We start from the raw sequence: 6,447 nt of genomic DNA, 5'->3' as shown, positions 1-6,447 counted from the left end.
GGTAGTGTTGTGTTGTGTGGATACAGTAAGGGGTAAGGGAGGGGCCATGTAGGTTACCTGGTGGGGGGGGGGGGGGCGTACGATAGAAACGTACCTGTCTCACCTGGTTCCCATGTGCCCCCAGTGTGCATCATCTTGTATTGCGTGCACTTTTGCGCCCTTACCACCTTACTCACTTGTCTGCTTCTTTTGTCTCCCACCTCCGAGGATCTGGCTTTGGGGTAGAGAGAGAGGAGAGAGAGGAGAGAGAGGTGCTGGCTACGCAGTTGTGGGCCTGCACTTTCGCTGCTTGCTGCTTGGATCGATACACCATATGGACCGCAATGTTTGTGGCCACCCACAATGGACCGCAGCTCTTTTGCGGCCAAGCACCACCCGTGGAAGGACCTATGGGTCAACGTGGCACCTATGCCAAACAGGTGAACCACTAACAGTTGACACCACTGAAGGCCACAATATAGAAATGGACGCGGTTGGCGCCTTTCTTTATTTTTTGAAAGAGGCAAGAAGGCCAAGTGCACCACACGAAGGCAAGACCAGCGGCAGAACATCGGCCGGCTGCGACACCACCGGTGATTTATAGACACTTTATTGGTGCACCGGATGGTGCTCACTGTGTGATGGGGTGGTGCTTGATGCTTGGAAGGGGTGCTCTGCACATTATTAAAGGCCGTAGGCCACAGAGCACTCGTGGGTTGGTGTATCGATGCTAGCATGCGTGCTCTCTCTATGCATAACATCTGCATGTGTTCCTCCAAAAACAGGTCCTGGATCGTAGTGTAAATATCAGCGTAGTCTTGTGTAAATAATGCTCCCTACCGGCTGTATGTTTAGTTTGAGGATTCTTTCCGGATTCGGTTATCCTGTGGGTGTGTTTCTGTGAGGAGAAGGGTGCAACGTCGCAGGGGGACATATTTACTCATTTGTGAATATCTGTAAAACTGTCGCACTCAGGGTAGAGTTAATAGTAGAGGGAACTACATTGCGTGCCACACTAAAGTAGGTAAAAATTTATCGGGTCAGGACGCCCCGAGGGTAGAGAAGGGTGCAATGTTGCGAATATGGAATTTGGCCTCCATATCCGCTTGTAAATATTCCCCTATTTCCCCAATATTCCCCAACTATCCCCAATCCCCCATTCCCTAGTCCCATTGTCTGTAAACAACAATCAGTAGAGCCGACCTTCCCCTTTTTTCCCCCATTAAATGTCGTGCCCAGGTCCACCGCACCACACGTAGACAACTTTCGGACATCTTGCTAGTTATTCTTAGTCTATGTCAGTTAAGGACTCGTTTCCATTAATTATGACTCTTCGTTGCACCAGAATGTGATTATATGGCACCAGTAGTGAGTTTAGGACCTTTCCCATACCTCCTTCCATCTTCTTCCCCAAACAACAACAACAACAACAGAGGGGCACGGCGCTGCGCGGGGGGGGGAGTGTGCGTCCTGACACCGGCTCGGTTAGCCGCCATTGACAATGCGCTCCAGACCATGCGCTCCACGGGGTTACCACAAAGGGGCTGGCTGTCAGCTCCTCGTCAAGGGCGGAGCCTGGTAAACCCCCCGCACGCACCCAATGAGAAGCAACGTGCCGATTCCACGAGGCGGAGCTAACGAGCCGAGGGCGTGTCACTCCCCGCCGGATATACGCGGCCACGTAGCGGACGTGACGTCAGATGCGCCCCCAGCTTGAGCAGACAAGAAGCCATCCGAGCGCTGCGACCTCCCCGCATCTCTAGACCGGACCGGGTCGACCCTGTCCTTGAGCCAAGAGTGCACCTTGAGCCATCGATACCCGCTTTCCTAGCCATCAAACCCCGTGTGAGTCAGCCTTTTGTCCCGTTTATCTGTCGTCTGTTGGGAATAATATAAGAGTGTGTCTAAGTGCTTGTCTTTCTATGCTGTACCTCTTGTAGTTGTAATCTAACCTTCCGCCTTAATATAACCTCCTCCGGAGGTCTTGAGAACTGAACCCTGGGTGTCGTGTCATTTGAAACCCAGCCGTGTGTCCTTTTCCTTTATTGCCTTTATTGACCTAGCGCAGCGCGATTAGTCAACGTTCGGGTATAATCGGGTAACTTGTGCAGACGTGGTCATACCAAAACCGCTCGGTAAATAACATCTAAGCCACGTCTGTAACACATGGTAAAAAGCTGGCCATGCATAGTAAAAACAAGACCGAAAGTCTAACAGCGTAGCCGGGCTTGTTTGATACTTTAGTTGAAGAGGATAGTAGGATCTGTGTGGGGATACCAGGTAGCAAATAATGTAAGTACAATTTTTTTCCCATTCAGACACTGGTTTATTCTGTTTTGAGGCAACAATGAACAAACCATACACCGCTTCAATCTATAAACTTTGCAATAACGACAAAAGGATTGCAGTGTTATGATTATATTTACTATATTATTAGAATTATCGCCATTATTATTATTATGAAAACAATGCTGTTGTACAAAGAAACCTGGGCAAATTTGTCCGAAGCGGCCTAAAGGCGAGCCATGAAGGCATGAAGCCTAAGGCCTATAAGTACTGTGTCATTGGAAGACCTGTAACACCTATGCTTTTGATATTTGATGGTCATTTTAACAATCAGTTTGTTTGTGTCTTACACTGAATGAAAAATGAAAATTTTACACTGGATAATAATTACTTAAATTCAGATCAGCGACTCAAGGCTGGGACTGATAGGATGCTCACATCAAAATACAATAAATGTGCAGCCTTGTGCTGACACCGATGTCAAATATGGTATAATGTAAAGCCGTTATGTGCCATATTTTTAGTGACAGCTGACGGCAGGAATGATGTCATACCTTTGATGTTTGTTATTCATTGAGGAGTAGATCATATAAGGTTCTGAAACAGTATGCTCCCTATTTTGAAATGAGCACTTCATCACTTTAGGATGGACAAAAAAAAGGAAATGAGCTTGGTGGTATCATGTGGTGTTCTGAATGCACAGAGAATGGATATTTTCACGATATGGGTCGTTCCTCTTATTTGTCCATAAGTTAAGTAAACCTTCTTCAGCCATTCCACCATGCTTTGCTCGATGTCATCCAAGCTCTCTCCCTCGTGCATGTCCCACCTGCCATGCAAGAAAGTCACAAATTACGCTCACGTTTTTCCGTGAGTGCATTTCATTTGGGGGGAAAAAATCAATTTCTCAAAACCCATATAGATGAAAGATACAATGGAGTAACACCGGACAGGATGAATGACTGGTGAAACAGAATATTGGAAAACCATTGGCTTCGAGTTAAAAAAAATTGGAGAAAACAATCAAACAATAAAATTGGTTCCTGTTGGTGTTTGCATCAGACCACCTGCCTCATGATGGACAGAACCTAGGTTCAAATCTCATGTCATATGAGTTTCTTCATTGTTTACAAAAATCATTCTTACTGATGCTAAAGTACATTGATATGTACTAACTTTCTTGTCATATGATGATTTATATAGATGGATCAATCTTTTATATATATATATATATATATATATATATATATATATATATATATATATATATATATATATATATATATATATATATATAGATAGATATAGATATATATAGATAGATATAGATATATATATATATATATATATATAGATAGATATATATATATATATAAATATATATATATCAGTCACTATGCGACCTTCATATCATCAGTGGAGAACCGCCAGCAAGGTGTCCCATACAGCTGCTGCTGCACCTTGCTGGGAGCGATACGCACCGCCTGCCACGCGGTAACGTTATCTCTGGTATCCACTCATCATATGGAGTCGACCTGGTTGCGGTTGGGAGTTACTAATAATGGTATCTGTAATCTGGTTCTCCAACCTATATATATATATATATATATATATATATATATATATATATATATATATATATATATATATATATATATATACCAACCTATATATATATATATATATATATATATAGGTTGTATGTATATATATATATATATACATATAGGTTGTATGTATATATACACAAAGAATTAAGTTAAGCACCCCCCCCGTTTTTTTACAACCTCGCACATTACAAGTTTGTTGTCGTCAAAACAGTGTAATATACCCATGATATTGCTATATTTTCTGGAGAAGTGATATTATGGTCACATAAAAACATAACAATCATGCCGTTTTCAATATTTTATTCTGAATAATTTAAGGTGAAATTTTTTGGGAATTTTAGGCATATTTTCACCTCAATTTAAGTATGGAGCTATAGGTCCATCACGGACAGTGTGGATGACGTTTATGTTTTCTAACGTACAGTCATTGTTCTGAGAAGACCTCTAGCGATCTTTGCGTCAATAACGTGTGTAGGACCCACGTGATCGGATCACTGACTCAACCCTACGTCTCATAGACCCTGTAAGCCGTCGTATGCGTTGCTGTGGCAGGTTGAACCCCCTCGAGCACGTTTGGGACATGTTGGGACGACAAATTGCGAAGATGGTCCCTCCAATAGCCAATCTGGATGAATTGGAACGTGCATTACATCGGGAATGGAACAACCTGCCACAGCAACGCATACGACGGCTTACAGGGTCTATGAGACGTAGGGTTGAGTCAGTGATCCGATCACGTGGGTCCTACACACGTTATTGACGCAAAGATCGCTAGAGGTCTTCTCAGAACAATGACTGTACGTTAGAAAACATAAACGTCATCCACACTGTCCGTGATGGACCTATAGCTCCATACTTAAATTGAGGTGAAAATATGCCTAAAATTCCCAAAAAATTTCACCTTAAATTATTCAGAATAAAATATTGAAAACGGCATGATTGTTATGTTTTTATGTGACCATAATATCACTTCTCCAGAAAATATAGCAATATCATGGGTATATTACACTGTTTTGACGACAACAAACTTGTAATGTGCGAGGTTGTAAAAAAACGGGGGGGGGTGCTTAACTTAATTCTTTGTGTATATATATATATATACATATATATATATATATATATATATATATATATATATATATATATATATATATATATATATATATAGGTTATATATATATATATATATATATATATATACCAACCTATATATATATATATATATAGATATATTGTTACGGATCCGGGGGAAGGCACTCCCGTTAGCAAGGGGGGGTTAATCCCCTTGTCCTGTTAAGCTGGCCGTCCGACCAGTCCTGGGGGTATGACGTCACGCCCGGTCAGCGCTGAATAGGGTAGTAGGCCAATCCTTCCTATGACCTAAGTACCAGCGCCTTCCAGTACGCGAGGAAATACTCACGCCCGAGCCGCAGCATAATAGATGAATTGCGCCGAGCGAAGCAAGCTGCGACGTGGGCCGTTAACAGAAGACTAAACCCGATTGTAAGCGGTTCGGCCGAAATCGCGCCACAGGTACTCAATGGGGAAATCACTAAAGCGATCGGACGAGAAAGAAACCAAAGAATAAGAAGGACCAGGGATTTATTAACTATTTACACAAAAACCAAAACCAAAGAAGAAGGGAACGAAAGTAATTTACAGTGAAGAGGAAGAAGCAGATACACAGATCAATTCTTAAACAGGCTTACTTATACCCACAGGACAATACAGACAGACTCACACGAATAGGGAATTGCAGGCAGGAATGGCTGGAGGGATGAGAAGGGCAGACGGTCCACAGAGCTTGCGGCAGGGAGGTCTGGGGATCGCGGCACGACGTCAGTGCCCCGCGTGCACGCCTTTGCCCTTGGTTCAGTGGCGAAAACCCGGTCGTCAGTGCTGGTTGGTATCGCCCACGAGCGTGCCGACTCTCACTCGCCGCAGGATGTTCGCGCCAAGAAAATGAATGGTCGATCCTCTCTCAACTTCTCGGGTCATGCTCCCTCACTCATCTGCCTCTTACCGACTCTCTTGAACCGCCTCACGCGTCTCTGGTGGGGGCCTTGTGCCAAGGGTTTTATTACCACGCCCTTGGAACCCTCTCGAACTCTCCAGATGTTTCTTGCCACGCCCTATCAAGCCATGCCCACCGAGCCATGGTTGGTTGTTAAGGGCTCTCTGGCTCCACCTTTGATGACGAGGTGGTGCCACTCCCGTGCTCTGGCGGCTCCTCCCCCCTTCTTGGCCTCGTGCGTAATGGAGTTTGGCGCCAGCCAGCGAATGCTGCTGGGCGAGCAGAGGCGGTGTGATGCCCACAAAAACAGGCCAATGCAATGGTGGCGAACGCCGCCGAAAACAGCCCAAATGTTACTGGCACTTTGAGGAGACGATTGGGGATATTGAAAGGGGACCTATCTTAGTTGATTGATGCAACGTAGAGTCAACTATTGGAAACACAGCCTTACCTGGAACACATAATAATGACATAACTAAAGAGAGGTCCTAAAGTATCCTACGTGTTGTACATGGACTAGCTAAGGTGCAATCTTTAATTAACAGCCAATTAAGAGGA

General features: G+C 44.0%; 1 long non-coding RNA gene across 1 annotated transcript; it reads left to right on the top strand.

Annotated features, from left to right (window-relative positions):
• The first annotated feature begins 244 nt into the window (after positions 1–244).
• Positions 245–1,978, top strand: LOC144892811 (uncharacterized). Its single transcript, XR_013623959.1, has 2 exons — positions 245–419; positions 1,413–1,978. It is a non-coding gene; the product is annotated as an uncharacterized LOC144892811 (long non-coding RNA).
• Positions 1,979–6,447: the final 4,469 nt, after the last annotated feature.

The sequence above is a fragment of the Myxine glutinosa genome, chromosome 7 (genome assembly GCF_964187855.1).
Source record: "Myxine glutinosa chromosome 7, kmMyxGlut1.1, whole genome shotgun sequence".
NCBI lineage: Eukaryota > Metazoa > Chordata > Myxini > Myxiniformes > Myxinidae > Myxine > Myxine glutinosa.
Note: the sequence above shows the minus strand (reverse complement) of the source record. Positions and strands in the feature narration are given on the sequence as shown.